Genomic DNA, 12,209 nt, shown 5'->3' on the forward strand with positions numbered 1-12,209 from the left:
AATGAGTACACTTAAGTAAGCGAAGTAATAAAAAATCAAAACGTCAAGATGTTAAATCATCGTAGTTACTATTTATTGTTCAATTTGATAGTCAGCTTGACATAAATATTAACAGATGCAGAAATAAACAAGCAAACAATATAAGTAAATAGAGTATGTGGTAAATTGCGTCTTTAGTCCAATGTATGTTCGGCCTTGAACCTTGCGGCTGTTGACTGCAGGCTCATTGTTAATTATCTTCCTACTTCGATTGTCCCTGTGTGTCATTGGTTTCCATTGTATCATTGTGATGCAAACCGAGTACCAAGCAGATTATTATACACAATGATATAAAATAGACTTATTGCATTGGAACAGTAGTTTGAAATTCACTTTATTTGGAATAGGGAGAGGTCTTCTAGCTTTGACAGACTTCACCGCACTGACCACATTGACTTCATTGTTTTAAATCAGTTTTTCGAGTAATATCGAGACAACACATAAAAGGCCGCACTCTCCAGCACCGTTCCTGGCACAAATGGCGTGTAAATAATCGTTTCGACGATTCTGAACGAAAACATTTTTTTTTTAATTTACCAGTGGCTAATGTTAGTGTTTATGCTTGTTAAGAAGACCAAATATTGATATTTACATTCTTACTTAGCCTTGAGCGCGAATGTCTCAATACTTCCTAGCGCTTAAGCAAGCTTTTAAATAGCCAACTAAATAAAACCAATTAACAACAAAATGGCAATTTGGCGGTTGAAATCTGCTTAATTAAACCGACCATTAAGTGTGAATCAGTGGCGAAGGCATGAGTCTAAACACTTATATAAATGATGTAAAAGGACATGTTATTGATTTTTTTCTGTCGATTATTCGAGTGACATTCATTTGTTTAGGACTAAAATAAGACAGAAACAAATTGAATGCCTTACATCTTATATTTCGTATGTTTTGCTTTGGTGAATGTTGCTTAAACATACAGTGAATGTTCATGTTCAATATTGTATTTGTTTCAATATAAAACTGAGAGCATGCTGTTTCAATGAAAACGTGAGGCATTAAATCCATGCAAATTTCACGATGTCCTAAACAAATTGACTATATCATTTGAAAGGACCATTATTGCTTTATTGAGAAATTTCTTGAACATAAACCTTACATCCGAACATCCTGCCGCGTATACATTTTCAGGACTAATTATCTTAGGCCTCATGTTATCAATGTTGACCAAATTGAATTTCAGTTTCATTTAAATTTGTCTTTAAATTAAAGTCTTGAAAGTAAAGTAATCTTCTTTTAATTATTACAACAATACATATCAATTGTACGAAACGTTCACATTGGTTCCAAAATTCAATGTTATATTATCCTATAATGAAAGAAACTCCAACGTCGTGTATTTATTAAAACAATTGAAATTGTTTTTTATTAATTCATTTTTTTATTTTTTTGTTGTTGTTTTTTTGGGGGGTGGGGGTGGGAGAGGGTATTACTTTTAATAAAGTCATCACTGTTTCAAGGAATTAATTCAATTTTAATTTATGGTCATTATCTTTTAATTCAATAATGTTTTGCTTCAGTAAATATTTAGTCATGAGTTTACTTCTTTTCCTGGTTTATATATTACATAACATGTCCCAGAGCATGTCTCATAGTTCTACATTCTATAATTGGATCTGTGGTCAAACATTGTGTTATGATACTATGGAAATGTATTATACTTCTGTCTGGATGAATCTGATATAAAACTAGAATATTTGTGAATATTAAACCTACAGATAATTTTGAGTGGGGAAAACTGGACACTTTATGAAATAATGTCAAGGACATTCAAAAGCGAAATGTATGCGTATGCTGTTCTTTTAATACTTGTACGAGGTAAGTTTTTCCTGTTGTCAAAACGTTATAAAGTAGCCTGTATTAATATCAACATTGTGTAAAATCACTATAATTTCCATTCAAATTTGAAAGGAAATAAATAAACATATGTGCAAGAACCCAATACAATATATCGCCTAGAAATAAACATGTCTGACATTGATTGTTTATCGTGTCCTTACTATTGAAATGATGTTGCCTTGACAAAATAAAACAAAAATCCATAATAAATTTATATCTATTTTAGAGCAATGTATACTAATATTTTTCACGTGGTCAATTTAAGTATATGGATATATTAATCAAAGAAATCAGAGCGCTTCGAGATCACCCATAATATATATTTTCATCCACTCATATACGGTATGAGAAACCCGGCTTAAGTTTAAAAAATACGCCAATATGTGTTTTTTCGGAGATCAATTTCAATTAGAACTGTTTTAACGTCAAATAATTTTATAGTATCCGGCGAAGTTAGCTAAATAGGTTTGAAAGTATAAACTTGCATTATGTATCAATCGATATGCTCATCTGCATCTAACTGTTCGTCGTATCTCTTGAAATTTAGAAAAAAACAACATGACATCATAAAACAATTTCAGCCTGGTATTCTCTTACTACAATATGCACAATTTTGGAATAAAATATACATGAACATAAATCCCTATATAGATTATATGTCCGTGGCTATTGGTGAGTGCATACACGACGTATATTGTGTAAAAAATGGACAAGTCACTTTTTTTTTCATTTCTGTATATGATACATGCTTAACTTATATCGATAATAACACATGTTTGGCCAAAATGATAGTTGGGGGACTTTTTAAAAAGTAATTCACTTTGACTAAATTGTTTGTGTATTTATTTTGAGATACATTTAATGATTTATTATTTTTATTTCATCAGCTCCGTTTTACTCTCAGTAATGCATGTATTATTTTGCTTCTTTTGTATTATTGTGTTGGTTCGACCTTAATGAAACAGGTTTCTAATTTGTTCAAAACAAATAGTCAAAGTTCCTGTTATTTTGAAAAGAGAATTGTACTGCATCGAAAACCAAAATGCAATATCAACATAAAATGAAATGAAATTACACTGCATATTGGTTTTTACAGTTGTCTGTGCACAGGAGTGTTCAACGTGCAAGGATGGTGCAGACGGCCATTCCAGTAAATGTTCAAATACAGGCAAATGTTATTTTGGATGTATAGACGGTTATTATGGAAACAACTGTTTACACAATTGTACGTATCAAAATTGCCTTAGCTGTCACCAAAACACGGGCCATTACTGTTCAAAATGTAAATCCGGATACTATTTGCACTATACGTATTGTCATCCTTGTAATTTTAAATGCAAGTCATGCGAATCTCTTCAACGTTGTCTATCGTGTTATGATGGCTACTGGGGAGAAACATGCCGAAACAAATGTTCAAGCGATTGCAACAACGGATATTGTGATAAGGAAAGTGGTGTATGCCGATGCAGTCCGAACTATAAAGGTGAAACCTGTAACCAGTGTGCAAATGGGCGGTTTGGAAAGACCTGTCAATATTTGTGTTCTAGGGATTGCAAAAACGGACATTGTGATGAGGAAAGTGGTGTATGCCGATGCAATCAGAACTATAAAGGTGAGACCTGTGACCAGTGTTCGAATGGACAATTTGGAGAGAAATGTGAGCACAATTGCTCACTTGGCTGTGAATTTGGTAATTGCACGAGGGACACGGGCACTTGTCCTTGTAAGTCTGAATGGAGCGGCCAAAGCTGCAAAACAAGTATGTATGACTACTTTGGCGAATATTGTAAATATAAGAGTGAACTAAATATTTAGAACCTCACGTGTAAAAATGTTTAGCTAATTTACTGTTTAGCTTAGTATACTATTAAAGATAATGTTTAGTATTTCATTTAACTCATGTCGCCTCTTTAGAAATTGAAACAAACGTGGAACAGCACACTAAGTCAATTGCAGCTCTATTAGGAGGAGTTTGCGGAGGCGTAGTAATTTGTGCTGGCATTGTGGTTATTGGACTATTTTTGCTTCGAAGAAGGTAATTAACTAAAAGAATAACTATGCGTCCAATGTAAAGATGACAGTAAATGTATGAAGTTGTTGGCGTTAATATACAATTTTGATGCGCAAGGATCCAATCTCCTTTCGGTGTCATTTGAAAGGATACCGCTTACTGATCACTTTAATAGAAAATAATGAACCAAAATGTATTACATATTTTAAGTGTAAGCAATTTGTATATTTAGAATCAACTCCACCTTGAATTCAAACCTTGGCTACCTATTTCGCACCAATTTTAAGTCTAAAAATGAGTGTTTGTAATACTGTTACATTTACAGTCATATTTCTCTACACGCAAAACGCTAAAATGATATCAGCCATCCAAATTATTCACTACTGTACATTTTATAACTTAGGTTAAAGATACTACATGCGTTTCAATCAATGGGGCTTTATAAAAGAAAATGAAATGGAATCCGCATGTTTTTCAGAAGAGACAATTTCTACGAAAACAAGAGCAAGCTAACAAAAAAAGAACCTGAGAACTTTTTCGCGTTGAATGCAACGGTGAACGAAGGTGAAGGTACGCATGTGTTCTGTTTAGCTTGTAACTAGTATTATAGTTTGTGTATTCACATCAATAGTCTAACAGGTATGTTATAATTATGCTACTGAATTATGAAGTTCTCATATTTGCAGTGTTTCAATAGAGTGCAAAAATAAGTAAATTAAAACCTCGAGATAAAACATGTACTTTGTTGCACGCTTAGTAAAAGGGCATATTGAACGGGTCACTGGATGGTCATAAATTTAAAATGAAAGTCGTTTTGATATATAACATTTGTTTTCGTATACTATCTTGAAATTGGTAATCTGGTTATCTTAATTGTAAAACTGTAGTCTGTTTTATCACACGACAATTTGCCGAAAATTTACGATGTTTCAGATAGAGATGATATATCTGCACGGGAAATCACAGCTATGGTTGAAATTAGTGAAGATTGCAATAACACAAAAGAAGTAGGCAAATTCAAACTGACTGTGGCCGATTTACCTAAATATGTACAATACATATGTTTAAAGGATCTTGAAGAAGAATTTCAGGTACCATGCCATGCATTAATGTACATTATATTGTATAAATCATGTCTTTTATCAGGGTGTTATGTGTTACACGTAATATATCGAGTTTGCCAATACGTACACGTTGTTCGTTCATGTACACATAAGTCAACGAACGAAAATGCAGATTGTTTAAATAAATATGGCTTATTTTTCAATTTGCAGAGGTTACCATATGGTCTCGTTAAACCCTATGAAGTTTCACAAACGAGGCTTAACATGCACAAAAATAGATACAAAGGAATCTATCCATGTAAGAACTCTTTCTTAGTTTCTAAATAAAGTTTATTGTGTAATTCTTTGAAGCGTAAAAATGCTGTTATTTTTGCGTGTCTTTATTGTATGCTTCAGGCCTTCAAGACTGTTATTGTTGTCTTGCATTTTCTTGTTTATTTTCGGTTATGCTTTGACTTCCTATTAGCGTTACTAAGAAGATTCAAAATGACCTTGTATGTCTGTCCTCGTAGTTTCAATTGCATCATATGTGTCAATTTTAGATGATGATACGCGTGTTGTAGTATGCGGAGGAGACACAGACTATATCAATGCTAGCTATATAGACGTAAGTGCTTACTAGCAAAATGGGTAGTTATTATTATTACTATACGTAACCGTATTAGTATTATAAGTGTTATTAATATTATCATTATTTTTATCATTATTACTACAGTTATTATTGTTACTAATATTTTATTGAACAATGTGTTTGCTCTATGATATGATCGCCATATCATATAATTATCAAGCGAAATTTGTGATTTTTCATTTCATTTCATTTGGTCAAAACTGTGAACATGTTATGACATTGTTTTTACCACTGCAAAAAGCGTATTTGCCGCATGTAATGCAGACTTTATATAGCTATTGTTGTTGTTATTTTTTAAGAACAATTGTTTTAATATGTCTATGTCTTGCTAATAGTGATGAGCTATACATGCTCAAGTTAAATAAGCATTATATTCTGTTCTGTTCTGTTATGTTTTTTACTAGAAAATGTTAAGGAAGGAAATGCAATTCTAATTGATAAGAACAATTAGTTATTCACAAGTCCATTCGTAAAAATTCAATGTTTAAAGCCATCTGATTACGATAGTAATAATTAAAATCTTGAATTCTTGATTCGTGAATAAAACTTTAAATTATTATGAACCTGAATGAACTTAACTTTACTTAACATAACTTCTTTCTTCAAGGGTTTCAGAAAACGAAATGCATACATAGCTGCTTTGGGTAAGATGATGTATTTATTGAACGTTTGTTTTACAATAATATAAACCTCCTATGAAACACAATTTAAAACAAATAAGCTTTTATGTTTGTTTAAAGAAAAAACATCTTCAATTTAATACTTCGTACATAATAAAGTAAACGAATATGGAAAATATTATGCAACTTTAAGGTCCAATGGCTAAGCAGCTGGGTGATTTTGGTCAATTCTGGAGAATGGTCTGGCAGCAGAAAGTGGAGAAAATTGTCATGATAACCAACTTGGTAGAGGGTGAGGTAAGGTGTTTTCAAATGACAAGTGTGTAAACTTCTATGATAAAGAGTGTTGTGGTTTTGTGACGAATGGACAACAAGCGAAAATAATAAATATATACTTATAGCTACAGTGATTTAGAAAAAAATACCAAGAGTATAATTTGTACTTTGGTATTCCATTATGAATACAATACAAGATATGCAGATGGAATATCATGTTCTATCGAAATTTAAGAATATTGAAGAAAGGGGTTATGATTATGAACTATTATAACACTTCACTTATGCCTCTCTGGCATTAGAATGCAGTTACCATAATTCCGTATCAGTATAATTAAGTGCAACGTTATCTCATTATAGTGAATAATTAGTTAATATTTGTTTCTTTGCAGAAAACCAATTGTGAGCAATATTGGCCTGATCGTGAAAAAAAAGAAAGTATACGGCGATATAGAAGTTGTGTGCAAAGTTGAAAAAGTGTACGCAGATTTTATTTGGAGACAGTTTACGTTTTCCAAGGTAAATTTTAATATGAACGCTACCAGTGATTTGGGTATAAACGAAAACAATTAGGTTGATGGAGTGTGTGTAAATATGCATACATCTACATCCGATTTATATTAACATAAGCCTATAAGAGATACTAAGTGACAACACAATCTGCGATACTGTAATGCATTGTTTGATTCGCACTACTGACCCATTTCATGACATCCCATCCTTCACCTATCAATCAGTTATCAGTACTAAAAACTCTAAGTTTTCAAGTACTCCCCTCAAAGGCAAAGAAGCAGGTAAGGTACATAATTATACCATTTTAGCGTATTTTGAAGGAGGTAGTCTAGGTATAAACACGTAGCCTCCCGCGTGCAAGCGGCTATTATTCAAATTAATATTTGAGATACCTAGGAAGAAAATAGCTGACATAAAATAGATATAATAAATAGTTTCAGAATTAAAGATGGCATCAATAATTAAGTTTCTCTCTTATAATATGAAGCAAAACAAATGAATGTTTAATCAACTGAATCATTGAAGTACTTGGGGTTCAGATATTAGTTCTTTATTATTTGTTTTGTTATTATGTTTCCTCAATTTAAGGCATACTTTAATAAGATTTGTCATTAAGGTTTTTTACTTAATTCAGGATTGTTGGGATAACCCCCAGTAAAATTTACATTTTACTGACAGTTCCAAGGCGGTACCTAACAATCCTTGATAAACACACCTAGTTTTTTCATAAAGTATATATGCACTGTGTTGTTTAAGGAGTTTTGTGCTGTTGTTCGATGTTTCTTTGTATTTTTTTGTTTTTGTGTTCTATGTCTTTGGCGTTTATCCTGTGCCATTAAATTGGGTTTATGTTTAAAATGTTGGCTACTGAGCTTATTTCTGTAGTTTTTGATAAACATATTGAAGAAGAACTTTTAAAGATGTATTGATATATCGTTGTAATCTTTTTCTCTACGATGATTCTGTTTGTCTTTATATATACGCTGATGAATGAGTTTAATCTTAAAGATGATAGTGTGGTGTTCAAAGAATCACAGTTCTTCCATCGGTCAGAAAAATAAAAACTTAAGGATTGATTCTTAACGATTAATTATAAATCATAGTCTTGTTAAACCCTTTTCTTTAGAACAAGGATAAACTTGTTTCCTTTTATAGAAAAGTTTCGTGTAAAAGGAATTTCAGTGTTTATATTTATTATGATTACGCCGTCGTCTAACTAACACACTTATACTCATTGTTATTTCTCAAAATATATTTTAATCAACCATCTTCCAAATGGAATCCATCGTAGATATATAACGCCACACCACAAGGTTATCAATATGAACCTCTTCTTTACTTTATTTTTCATTTCCAAACAGGGTGATCAGAATTCCGAAGAAAGAAATCTGCATCACTTTCAGTTCACAGCTTGGTCAAACAAGGACACTCCTGATGACATCACATCAATTACAGAATTTAGACAAAGAGTGAACGCCTTTTCGACTACCTTTGACGGACCAGTGATAGTACATTGCAGGTAGGGTGTCAAGCTGTGGTTTAGAGTATTTAACCGTTCATTTCCTAGCTTGAAGCAAATGTTAACATCGTTTCAACGAATGATAAAAGTAATGCATGTTAAAAAATAATTTAAAAATATTTAAGACTGAATTAAAAAATAGAGAAGCGATGGCACATGGCAGTCTGATTGATTTCGCAGTGTATTTATTTTGTATATATGTATGTTTTTACTAACTTAAGACAAATAAATAACATTTAGATAACACTCGCTTGGAAATGTGTATATGTGATTTATACGAGGATAAACAAGACGAATGTTTCGGTGCTTGGTATCAAATACGCCGCAATGATTTGGCTATCAATACAATTCCGGATCGGGCCTTTTTGGACAGGGCCTCTCTGTTGGCTGGGTCGTTTTGATCCGATAAATTTCACTCATAAGCAATATGATCTAATATGTCAAATATATTTATTGGCTAACGCAAAGCGTGGGCGAATGACTCCGGGATGCGTTGTTTATCTAGAAAAGGCTACTAATTGAGAACGTAATCTCCTAAAATTGTTCCATCCGCAACAGATCTATATAACTATATGATGTGTTTTAAAAAAGTTTACGATGCATTATATTTATATTAAACAGATCTACTACATGACCATTTTTTCTTATCGTATCGGTACGAGTCTTCCTAACGGTATGACTCGTCGCCATTTGCAATTATTGGAATTCATTCCGTTAGCCAATCCTGATTAAGAGAAGTATCCAAGTAACCTTGGTCTGACATCAACACTTTCCGGGGACCCGAACATCCACTACTACCATAACAAATAGCATGTGCAACTGAGATCGATACCGTCTTAAACGTGTGTAGCTAAAATATATCCTTAAATCAGTTGTTTATCGCAGTAACAAGTAAGTGTGCATTCCATGTATTTATAAAACTGGTCTTAGCATATGCTGCATACATGGGTATCAAGTGTGGCACTCTCGTTTCTATGACCATATAAATATATAACCCATTCTTTTACAATCGTTATCGCAGTTTTATAGGAACAGTCCTTCCAGTTATTTTTTATAAATATAATAACCCCACAAGTCCGTGTACGTTTAACACTTATTTATTCCTTGTTGACAAATGTTCTCTTCAGTTATTAAAGTAAAGATTAGTACATAGAAAATTTATAATATCATTAATACGAATACAATTTCCTTATTCTGGTATCTCGAACCCCCGTGACGCTCAATTGAGCGGTTCTTCAAATCTTACGCCACGACCCGAAGGTGTCCAAACTTTTTATACCACAGCTCAGCCAAATGAGCACAATTTCCTTATGGTCAGTTGTGACACTACTTCATCATGCAGAGACAATAAATTTGTCCGGCGAAAATAATATGTGACTTCCTTTTGTCTCAATATAGCCAAACAGCAGGAAATATACTAATTTGAAATGTTAAGCAGGAAATATACAATTTAAGCAATTTCACGCAGAAACACTTGTATGTTTACACAAGTTTTATTGTTTAAAGTTAAAAGCATTTATCGTTTCTGGGGATTAAAGTTGCTTTTCCTTACGCTAATCATTTCATATAACAGCATATAATTCTGAGAGTATTGAGTTTATGTTTACGAAAAAAACAATCTACGGTTTACTGGGACATTATCGTAGAATATGATTAAATATGTAAGTAAACACGTTTGAAATAGCGGTACTTGTATATCGAACTAATGTTCACAAAACTGAGAAGAAAAGAATGCATGCTCTTCTTTTTCATCTGGGCAGATACAATAGACATATATTGGGTTTTGTGTAATTCAGTGCTGGTGTAGGCAGAACCGGAACCTACATAGCTCTGGACATTCTGACTAACGAGGGTGAGGCAGAAGGAGCTATAGATATCCCGGGATGTGTTCTCAACATGAGACAGAACAGGCCCAGCATGATTCAGACTTTGGTGGGATGTTTACTGATATATCTGGTGTAGATTAGTCAATAGTAGCAATGACGCGTGGTTCGTTTATGGATAACCGCAATGTGGCGGCTACCGTTAAAATTGGTTTCACGAACTAAATTTAAAAGTACTTTTTGATTTTGTCAAATCATATCAACTCAAAATATTGCATTAACAGGACAAAATGGAGTTTTGATTATTGCCTTTATCTTTAAGTTAACTTTGTATTATTTTACTCATTAACAATTTATTTCAATTTATACTTACGTCTATCTAACATTATTATGCCAAAAGAAGTTTATTTATATGTTGCAGTAATGCATACCACAACGTTTCCCAGCAGTAAGTTAACATACACTTAAATCACTATTTATTCTTTATCTTATAACTATGATTTTTACTTTCAGAGTCAATACAAGTACCTACACCAGGCATTGGTCCATTCATTGACTGTTGATTGCGCGTTGATAAAAAAAGAACACTTCCATGCATATATGACTATGATGTCGAGCAAACGGGCGATACAGAGGCAGTTTGAGGTAGGATTGTTACTCAAAGTATAAATGGTTTAAATGATTAAATGTAAATTAAATTAAGTTAATTTAAACACCGTTAATTCGAAGTCATCGGGACCAATATTAAGGATATCGGTATAACGATAATTTGGATTAACAATTTTCATAAATAATTGCGTTCGTGAATTATTCATGGCGTAAAATATTAAGTCGTGCATATTGCCATGTCGACTTCACGTTATCAACATGTTGTTTTTGGTTTGAATGATCGTTCTCATTCTTTCTAATTATGATCGAATACATGCCGACTAATCCTGTATAATACCTTTTACCTTATTGATACAATTTATTGCATATGTTACTAAATATAGTAAATTTTTCGACCGAAAACATGTCTTTACGGACTGCATTCCACTACCGTAACGGCTGAAGTGCTAATTATCCATAATCGACACACCTCAAGGTATGCAAAAAGCCATAATGAGATTACATCCTGTAAAACGGGCACATGAACAGGTAACCGCAGAGTTTAATCACGCGCCGCACTTGACGTAATTAGCAAATTAGCAAAGCAAACATGGCTGGAGAAAGGATGCTTGCAATGTAAGCCAATATTTCGCGAGTAATTAAAATAATAAATAATATCACAGTAAACGAATTTTTACCTTACAGTATGCTTATACCGGACACATCATCCTTCGTACCATCATTTTAGTTTAAACAACATTTAAATACAAAATTTTACAGACAATAGGTACAACACGTGAATATGATGATTAATGGATTGGAAAACAAGTTAAATAACTAGTATTCCATTCCATGAAAATGAAATTTACAATATTATTCACAACATGTAACAGGTTGGAAACATGACATTGAGGTTGACATACATGCATAAAAGTTTACACATATGATTTTAATCAAAGGAAAATTATAATCTTTAAAAGGAAAAAAAAGGAATGTCCTAGGAAATGTTATTTGTATTTAGGAAATGATATGAAGACAAACATAGATAAATGACACACGGTAATTCAAACAGAGTTGAATTGATTGAGTGCCTGTACCACCTCTCTCGTTCAGCTTCCTTTTATTCTATCGTTATCTTTTCCTCCTTCTAACTAAACGATTTCAGACTAAAACAACTTGTTTCCTACCATAGTTTACACAATACGACTATAAGACTATATTTATTCGAGTCACCGCAACTTGCGCACTAGCCTAAGCAGCGTAAATGACCTACAGAAGCG

At 32.7% G+C, this 12,209-nt stretch overlaps 1 long non-coding RNA gene across 1 annotated transcript; it reads left to right on the forward strand.

Annotated features, from left to right (window-relative positions):
• The first annotated feature begins 8,370 nt into the window (after positions 1–8,370).
• Positions 8,371–10,885, forward strand: LOC128205478 (uncharacterized). The gene is made up of 3 exons (XR_008256253.1): positions 8,371–8,518; positions 10,315–10,450; positions 10,855–10,885. It is a non-coding gene; the product is annotated as an uncharacterized LOC128205478 (long non-coding RNA).
• Positions 10,886–12,209: the final 1,324 nt, after the last annotated feature.

Source organism: Mya arenaria, chromosome 10 (genome assembly GCF_026914265.1).
Source record: "Mya arenaria isolate MELC-2E11 chromosome 10, ASM2691426v1".
In the NCBI taxonomy this organism is placed as follows: Eukaryota; Metazoa; Mollusca; class Bivalvia; order Myida; family Myidae; genus Mya; species Mya arenaria.